Source organism: Watersipora subatra, chromosome 11 (assembly GCF_963576615.1).
Source record: "Watersipora subatra chromosome 11, tzWatSuba1.1, whole genome shotgun sequence".
Lineage (NCBI taxonomy): Eukaryota > Metazoa > Bryozoa > Gymnolaemata > Cheilostomatida > Watersiporidae > Watersipora > Watersipora subatra.
In genome coordinates, this window is record NC_088718.1 from 27,266,140 (window position 1) to 27,278,176 (window position 12,037).

A 12,037-nucleotide genomic window follows, 5' to 3' on the forward strand; every position below is an offset into this window, starting at 1 on the left:
TATAAAATACATAGTACCTCGTTTAATTTATTTTAAAACCCAGAAAGTAATCAAGCAATCACATATGGCAGTAAAACAAAAACAGTGCATGAAACGTAAATAAAAAAATACAAAAACTTGAATTACTTATAAGGATTGAACTGAGTAATAATCAGTAAAAGGTATCAATTTGACCTCATAGACATGTGAACAGAGGTGTGATGGAGTGACTGGCATAACTTATTTTAATTTACATTAAATGTAATAGCTTAACCAACTTGACTTTTTTAGGACCTGTGCCAATAACATCCGTATAATGTAAACAATGGACTGAAAAACCAGAGCCAATAATCTTAGTATAAGGACCCTCATTCCCTTTTTCCAACGAAAAATTTCCCTCAGAAACCAAGCTTGCAATAAAATAAGCAACTTTTACCTGATATTAGCAATTATGGCATGTTTAGAAAAAACAGAATTTAAGGATGTCAATAATATATAGTTTTATCTGCTGAACTTGATTATTAACTGAAAGAAACCTAGGAAAACAAGAGGTTGGACTTTTATTGAACAGTGAATAAATACAATAGAGTATTTATTTATGCTGGTACAATAGAGTGGTGGTGGTGTATGATGGACCCTAGAGCTGTACCAGTCGACACTACAGACCTCAGCATCAAAGGGCTGATAGCAGCGACGGACCCAGAAAATCTCCCATCAGTCAAGACTTTGTGCTAACCTCCAAGTGGTAACCAGCGAAAACTGAAATTGTCCAGACTAACAGTATGTGGTCTATGAAATGATTACCAAAACAGCAATGAATTCAGAATGTGACATCTGAAAAGGCAAATCAACCTGGCCAATCACTGCAACTACTGAACGGCTGTGCTCGTCCTGGTCTATCCCTACCGGCACAATGAACTTCTTTAGTGGAAAGGAGAACTTTGGCAACCGACAAAACTTAAGGTATCCTTAAACATCTTGCCAGCAAATTCGAACGTATCAAGAAAAGTATCAAAAAATGAACTAATGCCGGCAGGATGTCAAGCAGGATAAAAAGGTCTGCACTTGTAAACTTAACTTCACATCATAGAACATCCGAACAATGTTAAACTGACAGAGTACAAAAGACCTGAAAGATGAAGCACAATCATATCATATGAACTGCAGAAGCATGACATTGACATTACAGCCCTGAGTGAAGTAAGATTCCAAAGCGCGGGTAAAATAGGAAATAGGTAAGAAATAGGCTACACTGTCTATTGGAGCAGCTAGACTGCAACTGAATGTAATGAATAAAGTGTGGCTCTTGCTGTCAAAAATAAACTTGTTTCAAAATTGATAGAGGAGCCCAAGGCAATCAACGACAGACAGGTTGATGTCCCTCAGGGTACCTTTATGTACCTGGTGTATAGTGATAGCTGTCGTGCTCCTACAAACAGTCAATAACATCAATAATTTTTACCATCACATCAGCTGAACCAGACTCTAATATCAGTCTTAGCACCTGATAAGTTCATGCTAAGGTGCATCATGATAAAGTGACTTCAATGCCAGAGTTGGCCAAGATCCCTCAACCTGGCCCGGTGTGATAGGCAAGCATGGCTGTGGAAAGCTAAACATCAATGGCGGACTTTTCTCAATCTGCAGCAAACTCCGACTCTGCATTATTAACACCGGCTTTAAGCACAGACCAACTTACAAATAATCATGGATGCATCAGAAAAGTAAGAAATGGCACCTCATTGACTTTCCCATCACACAACGTGATCTTCCAAAACATCTTGGATACCAAAACAATAAGAGGGCAAAAATGGCAACTGCTGTAGCGACCACATCATGATAAGAACGAAAGCCAAGCTCAAAGTGAAAAGAAGAGAAACAAAGGAAGAACATCCTGCTAGAATCTGGATGTTTCACGACTTGAGAGAAATAAAGCGCAACAAGATCTCGAGTCAGCCCGTGCTGAGAAAATACATGTAGGACTGTGAAACTCCAAAAGGAGTGTAGAACCAGTAGAAAGTTTTTAAAGATACTGCGTATGATGCACCTAAAACGTCCAGGCAATGTCACCAGCAAACATGAAGACTAGTTCGTTGAGAACAATGCTGAGCTCAAAGAATTTATTGATAACGGAAACCAGACAAGGGCCAATATGCTCTCCGGAAATACTTGTTCCAACAAACCAAAATATTGAGTGGCCAGAATGCTCACAAGCAGATGTTGGGAGCTTAAGAACGAATGGTGGCTTGCAAAGGCTGTTGAGCTACAGCGGTTTGCAGACAGCAATGACATGAAAGGGTTCTATTAAAGCCATCCTAGCCATCCTGACCAATCGTTAGCCAATGACAGTGTAATGCTTCTGACAAAAAATACAAGACCTGCAAGCAACATGGACTGAGCAATCAAGCAAGCTACTGAATGAGACACCGGAGGTTAACAAAATTGCCATTGAAGACCAGAGACAAGCCCTAATCCAAAACTAGTGAAAAAAATCCCTTGAAGTAGTTGAGTTCATCGAAGTAACTGAGATATAGTATACAAGTATACAGTATACAAGCTAACTGCTCACAAATTTGACACCTACATGATGAGACATCTACGTCGGATTCTAAATGTGAAGTGGTGGGATTTCATCTCGAATGAGGATGTTCTGGCTCAAGCTAACCTACTTAACATGCATGAAATTCTCAACCGAAGTAAACTAAGATGGGCTGGCCATGTACACAAAATATAGGACTCCAAACGGATTTTCCATTCCCAACTCAGATAAGGGGTTATTGGTATCGGCAGGCAAGAATTGAGGTTAAAAAAACACAGTAAAACACAACATAAAAAACAAGAAGATACACATTGGCAGCTGGCAAATTTTCAGCAAAAATCGAGATCAACAGAGAAATGTGGTTTGTCCAGAGTTGTTTTAGAATACGGAGAGCAGTTAATATCTACAATAGAGCAATTGAGTGATTCGTAGCGATTAAGGCCGGTAGTAAATAGGTTATATATTTGTTATAATTTTTTCACTGTATTTTTCACTCATATCCAGTCTTTTCATTTTTATCGAAGAACTGCATTGTATAAAAAAATTTACACATTGGATGTTGGAAACACTTGTTCAAACTTTATGTTCTATGTCAGAGACTCGGTGTGCAGAAGCGATTCTAGATATAGGTATTAGTTAAATAACTCGTCAGTAAGTAGGAAGGGCGCTGATTCACCAGTTGAGTTTTAAAAAACCTTGCAGAGTAAAACCTTACAACACTTTGTAGCTGCATTTAGAATGCAAAGTAAAAATCTAAAAATAACAGCAAATTTAATGTAAACTAATAAAGCTGCCACTTCTACCCATTTATACACCTCAGCGTTGATGCAGCGTCTGTTGGTTTTTTAGGTGATGCAGAAATGACCCATTTGCTAGAGTGCAGTATTATTATCTTACATAAGGATTTCTTGTAGCCTAGGAGACCCATGCCGCTCAAGTTATTTTATTTGTATGGCTGTTGACAAAAACTTCGAAATAATATGGGCAGGACATGCCAGTGTGGTGATTAGTAAGTACGAGTGACGGTTCTCTATAGTCGCTGTTTGTAATGCCTTGGCGAATACAACACACAAGGCAGAGCCGTACTCAATTTAATGATTGGAATGTTTAGCTATTAGAATATTTGAAACAAATCTCAGTTATAGTAATATGAATTTATTTTATTTGGACAATCACACCAAAATTTTTAGATTTACTAAACAAAAAATACGAGTGATTTAGAACTAGAACTTAAAAAACTAAACTATTACAAAACACATTCTCATGAACCTGTTGGTCTCATGTACCTGTTGGTCTCATGTACCTGTTGGTCTCATGTACCTGTTGGTCTCATGTACCTGTTGGTCTCATGTACCTGTTGGTCTCATGTACCTGTTGGTCTCATGTACCTGTTGGTCTCATGTACCTGTTGGTCTCATGAACCTGTGTCAATGAATATTTTGTTATTTATAAAATGACAGTACGAGTACAGCCCAACTGTTTAGCCTTATTATTGCAAAACTATCATTAAATCATGGATTCTTCGAAACAACAATCCGATAGTCAACCTATAAAGCGCGCAGCATATTGATAAACTTTACGTTCAGTAAACGATACTTTTAGAACACATAACTGAAAAACCTGAATTGCTAAATAGTAGACAGTAGCCAACTGATTATAAAAAAGGAATCTAATTGAATTTAAAAATTCATAGTTTTAAAATCCAAAACTTCTATTATTTTATGTTATAATAATTTTAATTCATGGTTACGTAATTAACTATATAATTAGAAAAAGTCTAAAAATATATATATTTATATATGCATAAACCTCAAAGTCTGTTATGTGTATGTACAGTTATAGCGATAAAGTTTTAGTAACAAAAATTCCACTTCGCAGAGGATTTGATCTCCAAACTTCCAACTCTGGTGGAATCAAGCTAAACCACTAGACCATACATTTAATTTCACATGGTGAACAATGCTAGCGATTATATTTATTACATTGGTTAAAATATGCATAACACAACGATTACATGCTGGCCTCACAGCCTCATTAGATGAATGCCCGGCGTAGCGTCGCACAGGTAATAAAAACAGTTTATAAACAGTGGCAGGTAGTGTAAAGGTAATATAGTAGGTAAAGTAATGGAACATTTATAAGTTTTTATTACCCATGCAACGTTGGACAGTCACCTATTATATATATATTATATATATAATATATATAATATATTCATATATTATATATATATATATATATATATATATACTGATGAAGAAGATATAGCTTGGTATAGAAGATATAGAAGTTTCATGGTAACAACCATGAAACCTTAAGTTGTAAAATGTTTTAAAAGTTTTCAGTTCTTAATATAGTTTATATATATATATATATATATATATATAAATGTAGAAATAAGCTGGCACTTATATACAGACCTGCCAACCCAAAAGTGGGGCAATGCGTGAGATTTGGTTTTGGGGCAATTGATGTATCAATGATAGTATATATAAAATTGTGGAAATTGGGGCAAAAATCTCACGCATTTTCATTTTTTCTTTGGGGTGATTGCGTGAGTCTCACACCCAAAGCGTGTGAGTTGGCAGGTATGCTTATATATACATATATACCAATTCGGTGTATGGCGAAACATACTGTTATAACAATAGTTCAATAAAGTAGCACAAAAAAGGAATTGATGTTGACCAAGCCAGTTTAAAACATCTAATTTGTTTTTATATCTATTATTGCACGCAATGATTTGTTAAATATTTCTAAATCATATACTACTTTAGTATTTAGACTGAGCACAATGAATAGATGATTTCATTTATCAGATATTTTATGACACGAAAAATGACTGGACTTTGTTGGAATCGGTGTTTAGATGATAGGATTACAAAAAGTGTGATTGTCATATTTTCATATCATCATAATAATCTAGCTTATTTTTGCAGTTTAACTTTTTGCATCGTAGAACTAAGCAGGATTCTTTTCTGAAGAACTGTTGCATATGTTCTTGTTTTGTATAACGAAATTACGCGGAAGAAAACTATCAAATTTTTTATTTTATTCAAGCTTAAAAAATAATACATCCACCATTTCTTTTTTCCTCCTATGAGCTATTGCTGTAACAAATCGGCATTACCTATACATGGGGTTTTCAAAGAACAAAGGATGAAAATATGTCACTTTTAAAAACTGCAAAACTCTTCTACCACCATTTCAAACGTAATACAACCAAACAAAACTATTAACAAAAGAGCAAATTAATAATAAGAGAACTCGAACTTGGTCGACAGAAGTTTTAAACTAACAACAATAATACGTCAGTTACATAATAAGGTATTAAATTTTTCGTACAAAACATACCGTCAATACCTTTACTCAAGAATGGCAATATCAGTTTGGAAGCGTAAGGCGCGATCTTACAACATAGCATCAGCAGATGTACAAAATTGTAGTTTTCGGTATCATGTGACGGACTTATTTAATTATAGCGGTTGAAAGAATGGCTATCAACATTACTTGGGCTGTCTTGAGATAGCATCCTTACTAAAGAAGGCGAACGGGCTATAATCGGGAACTGTCCGGAGAATTTTCAACAATATGACGCAAATGTACCTACAGTAATTCGGGGTCGTGGGAATTTTTGACCAGTCTCGACAAACCCGAATAGGGAAATCTCGAATAAGTTGGTTACAATCTCGGACCATATCAGAAAGCCATCAGTGTTGTACCTTGACTACACTTAGAAAATAATTAATGTGAACAAAGTTTGGAAAAGTTCAAACAGTAAACAAAATAATTAGCTGTTGGCTATACTATTACCAGAATAAAACGCAATCTCAAATAATTCTACGACTGTCATTTCGCAAGTGTGCACAAGTAGAAGTTGTCTGTTCCCTAAACAACTTATCAAAAGGCCCACAACTTCAACTTATAGGGATAATTCATTATTGCCGTCAGTGGTCATGGGGCTCACGGTAAATTAGGAGAGAACTAATCAAACCGACCAAATCTGAATATTCTTGGGAAAGAGCAAAAATGCCCACTGGCCTTGATTATGTTAGAATAAAAACTCTGATGTGAGACACGATCTGACGTAGAATTGCCTGTGTATTATTCAACACTAATGCAAAGGTATAATTATGAGAATTGTGAAGCAACAATAAACCAGGTGGTTACAGGTTATGTGTTGCTCAGATTTCTAAATGACTCAAAAGTGCAAGTGTGAAATACTAACACATGCTGGTGTATGCAAAAAACTACCAGTACATGCTAATTCAGCATATGATGGACGGAAAAGGGGAAATTGAAAACGATGTGAAAACAATATGAGCTTGTGCCGAAGATGTCAGGTCTATCCATTATTATTGACAAGTGGCATGCACTGGTGAACAACTAACTACTAGAAAACAGAGCAGACAGTTTCACACAGGGGTATAAATATGCACATCCATAAAAATGACCTGAATGACTGACTTCATAATGCATATGAAGTGAAACCTTAATTTTTACAAAGTAGCTGGGTGATAAGGCAAAGAAATAGCAGAAATAACAGAGAGGAATCCAGTTTACAAAAACCATCCAGATATCCATGTCAGTCTATTCGAATATGTACTCCATTAAATAGAACTGTTTTTTTTATATACATGCTCTCACAACTCCTGACATATACTGTGTGGTTACGTTGATAGAAATGTGAACTTGATGTGATGTATACCCTGTATACATATTGTCACTTTAAGTTCGCATTTACATCTACATGGCCATACAACATATATCAGGAGTTGTGGGGACATGCGTACAGAGACGCCAACTCAAATTTTTACTTTTAGGAACTGAAGAAATGATAGTTGATGTTGCAATGAGTTATTTGTTATAGTGAAATGAAATTTCTGTTGTCAGCAAAAGTTGCGGTGCTAACAAAATGGCTTATTAAGAAGTTTCTTGTTCCTAACCAAGTATAAACCGTTAAGAATAAAGCTAACCTTTCACAGCTCTACGGCTGTTTCAGCCTTAGAGCTGTGAAAGATGCTATAAAAATAACACGAGTAAAGTGTAATAGTTTATCTCTCAATGCAGCTTTAGCTGTTGATGCTACCATCTGTTCTCTTATAACAAAACAGCTGCACAGATTTGATTGAAAGGTTGAACTTTTGATGCATGAACCAGGAGATATCAACTGCAAACACAATTGGCCATTGTTTTCACCTGGTTGTTACTGCTGTTAAAAATTAAGAGACTGCTCAATAATTCAAGACGAGTGGTTCATCCCGACGCCCTTGCCAGAGACATGTTAATTCATTTAATCGCCACATATTGCACACCATTATATGCAGAAATTTCTCCTTGTTCTAGCAGAATATAGCAGAAACTTTCCAGCCTCAGCTTATTGCAGAGGTGATAAAATTAGTGTCTTCTTGTTATATTTTCAGTGTCTGATCACAAATCACTTTACATACCTCCAATAGCCCTTTTTCAGAGCCAGCAATGATTACAAGAGTTGTTCAAAATAAGATGCAGTAGTATCACAAAATTAATTAGTTGAGAATACAATAAGTGAATAACTAGGCTATCTTTTGATTTTAGTCAGTTGTGTACGCATTTTCATTGAATAAAATTAATTGCCAAATCTCTCGGATTGTTGAAAACTCACAAAATAATCATTAGAAAATTCTGTATCTAATGATATATGGTTATTTCTAGCAAAATGAATGCAGTAAACCATTACTACCAACAAATGTCTCTTAAAATGTGAGGTCATCTCTGTACTCTGTGGTGCTGTACTCTGTTTTAAGAAATGACTTGGTGACAAAGATCATTACCGCCTATTGACAGCTTGTGTTTGCTAACTACTGCTGGTCTTGGAATAGTGATGAAGTCTTTTTTTGCTCCACTATTTTGTATAATCATTTACATGGTGCAAACAGTGCTAAGAAAACGGCATTAAAAACTGATGTCAAACCAATTTACCACCCTGATTGGGATAGGGAAAGTTCCTAGTTCCCTGGTTTACTAGTTCCTAGTAAAAATACCTACATGTAGTTTCCTGATTTCACTATTATTTTTCTTTTTGTAACAAGTTGCTCAATTTTAACCCTTCCTTTTCACTTCAAGACCTTACACTGTCAAATATTTAGCATTAATCGTTTTGAGAAGAGAAATACTTTCCTTAGTTGAACTCTCAATCAATGAAACTCTTGCAAAAAACTGTCAGAGAGCGCATTCTTGCCTCGCTCTAAATCTCTCATTAGACGAAGCACAGCTCCAACTTCTCCTGATCCATCCTCCCACTTGAGTTCTGCAAATGTTCTTTCACCTTGCTATAAACCTTATTTTAAATTGATCCATATGAACATATATTTGAAACTTGAATATATATTGATGAAACTTTGAGCAATGCGAATGCGACTTTAGCATTTACCCTTTTTGCATGTCACAAATTCTAGGCATAATTGTCCAGGTTTAAGGCATCTAAATATTGTTTTTTTATTGCCCATCTTTGCTTTTTTCCTGGAATAATTTTATTACGTGTGGCACTTTGTGTCGTTTATGGACATATAGCATGGTTTGCTGTGACTCCTGCATAGTTCATTTTATTATCCTCTGTCAATGACCATTGAATGATTCATGCATTTTCATGATCGCTTTCTCTCTGTGCTTTAATTACACATCTGACGTTATCTCCCAGCACATTGGACTGTTATGGTACTAGTAGTGATAGTAAAAGCAGGATTTGTGTCTATACATTGTGACTTATCTATGCATGTATATAAATTTTAAAGTGTGTGTGTATGTGTGTTTCGGTTTGTTCGGCTATAGCTTTTAAAACTTAAAAATGAAATATCCACTACATGCTGGATTTGATCTCTAAACCTCTCATTCACCAGGAAAATATTTTACTAATTAAGCTACGCAAAATTGATGGATTCCTTAGACGATATAAGTCGATATGTGGGTGAAAATACGCATATTGCTTTGCGTACAGTGCAACATCACATTTTATGCTTGCTCTCACGGCTCTTGCTAGTAACTTAGCAATAGGTTGCTAGCTTACTCAAATTAGCCATTGGCAATGTGCCAGGCTAATGACAAGTGGCAGGGAACTACATTACCTCCAACTGTTTATAAGCTGTTTTTAATACCCGTGCAACGCCTGACATTTGGCTAGTTACCAAATAAAATCAACTGTGAATCTGTCACATTTTGGTCAGTGGAAGGTCATTGCGATTAATCACTAATTAATAGAAACTTATATTAACCGCTATAGCCACAGTTTTCCAGTAAACAAATATATGACTGTTTGTTTTGCAGACCAAATATGCACAATAATTCCTCCCTAATTGCCATTTCTGCAAAAAACACGGAAAATCACAAAAGATATAAGAAATTACATTCAAAGATAATGTACCTTACGCGTACTGAAATTGTAATCAAGTTATGCAAAACATGGGAAAATGGGTTACTACGAGTTTTATAAAATTTTATAAACTTTGTTGGATATCTATATTAATAACACCCAATTTGTCCTCGCGGGTGTGCGCGTGTTTATGTGCGTGCGATCGTGTCTGGTAGTCCGTGAATACTTCCAGATTCCACAAACTTTACACGTATATGCTCCGTGCCTTGGCTGATGAAATTGGCTGATGTTTAGTGCAAGTCTTTTGTGACTTACACTTGGGATCTTTGTTATAAGCTGCATCTACCTTTTTAGTTGTGTGATTAAGCTCACCAAACTGTTTCATAATAGTTTCATCAGTCTCATGTTAGCCATCATGTCCAAATACTTTTTGACAGTGTCATCTTTGCTTTCAGCCATAAGCTTGTGTTTGCAGCACACCCTATACATCCAAGTATAGGCTTACCCGCAATGAAAAACTGTGTCATCAAGAAAGTTAGCTCACTGATAAAGCTCCAGTATCTGTGAGAAAAACGTCGTAGTGTTCTCATCAGAAATCTCAGTAAAAATCTTCATATGTTTTTCTATCAGACATTTCATGTGATACAAGCAGCCAGTCGGCTGATCTAGAAGTTTGGTAGTTGTACTTAATGTCTGACGAGGTTCTTCGCTGGTTCTGGCGTTTTTGACTTACACTACTTTAACATCTGCCCAGATATAGATGAGATTAGGTTTACTTGCCTCTTTTTTTCTTGTTAGAGGTTACATATGATGCTTCAACCCCTTTCAGCTACAGCCTTTGAGTAAAAGCATTGTTGAGGACCATCTAACTATTATCAGTGGTCTGTAGTGCTCTGCCAAAATGATTGAACGATGAGATTAGTTGGTTGCGATATAAACACACAAAAACGGTGTCTTGCGTGAATATGACTAACAGAAGATGATCGATTCGTTGAAGTCATCATGTACTACTTTGATAACTTGTATTGTTGTTCTAGATGATATATGGATACGACAACATGCAGTGATACACTGTGGAAAACAACTAGAACATGAAACACAAACAATTGACAACGCAATGGTGCAAAACGGAACCTACTACTAAAAGAGAGGGTAATCAACACGGCGGATTAATACTATAGTAGCGAGTACACAAAACTACTTAATACTTAACATATGCCATTTTAGTACATAAGAAAATCAGGCATGACGTCGCATGACAGAACAATGCTTCACTTTTGGAAGAGCAAGAAGCAATGCATGTTTTACAGACATAGCTGATGTTAAAATATATTTGTGCTAGAGCTCTAACTGAATAAAAATGGTTCAGTACTACTACTTATTGGTTGGTTAGTGAGAGAACATGACACATAACAAAAATATGTAAAATTGCTTATTGATACTTTTCTTTCTTTTCTATCCTCAACTGAGTTACTCGTGCTGCCATCAATTAAAGGAAAAATGGCAGACAAGCAAAACAAAACTCAGCTTGGAGTCATACAACCCTTGCACCTAACCTTATTTGTACCATAACCAACAGCACAAGTAAGGCTACCGTGAACAATTACAAAATCGCGTCATATATTGTAACTCAACAAGAAGATCTGCAGCTTAATGGTTGCAAAATTATCAATCTCAACTATGTAATAAAATAGTTTGCATATAAAGACGATAAAACATGTTGCTACTTAAAGAGGTAACACAGACATTCAACCATTTGCTTACATGATGTATTGCCTTGCCTGCATATGAAGGCATCAGTTTGACTCACCATCTTCTCCAGCAAAAATCGATTTCTGAGCTACAAAACCAGGCTCCTTATATTTTTTTTTCCAAGGTCACCACTTCTGTTGCAAAGTTGTATCCTCGAATACTAATGGTGAAAACTGAATATCGCAACTAACATCGGTCTGTTGTTTTTTAGCGCAGTAGATTTAACTATGCTAAATTTTATACTTTTTCCCATTTCAACTACTGAATAGTGTCAGAATCAAATAACGGCACATTGTGCATCAATGTGTCCTGTATGTAGTATTTCAGCAAAATCTTTGGCTAAAGCCAAAATAGTTATTTGATCAACACCTCACAACAGAAAATCTCATGCCATCAGACAGTCATGCCATCTGTATAAC

At 35.9% G+C, this 12,037-nt stretch overlaps 1 protein-coding gene across 1 annotated transcript in view; it reads right to left on the minus strand.

Annotated features, from left to right (window-relative positions):
* Positions 1-5,990, minus strand: part of LOC137408800 (solute carrier family 2, facilitated glucose transporter member 1-like) — a 33,343-nt gene extending 27,353 nt beyond the window's left edge. The window contains exon 1 of the mRNA XM_068095387.1: positions 5,873-5,990. The gene's annotated coding sequence lies outside the window, so the exon portion shown is untranslated. The remainder of the gene's footprint in view (positions 1-5,872) is intronic.
* Positions 5,991-12,037: the final 6,047 nt, after the last annotated feature.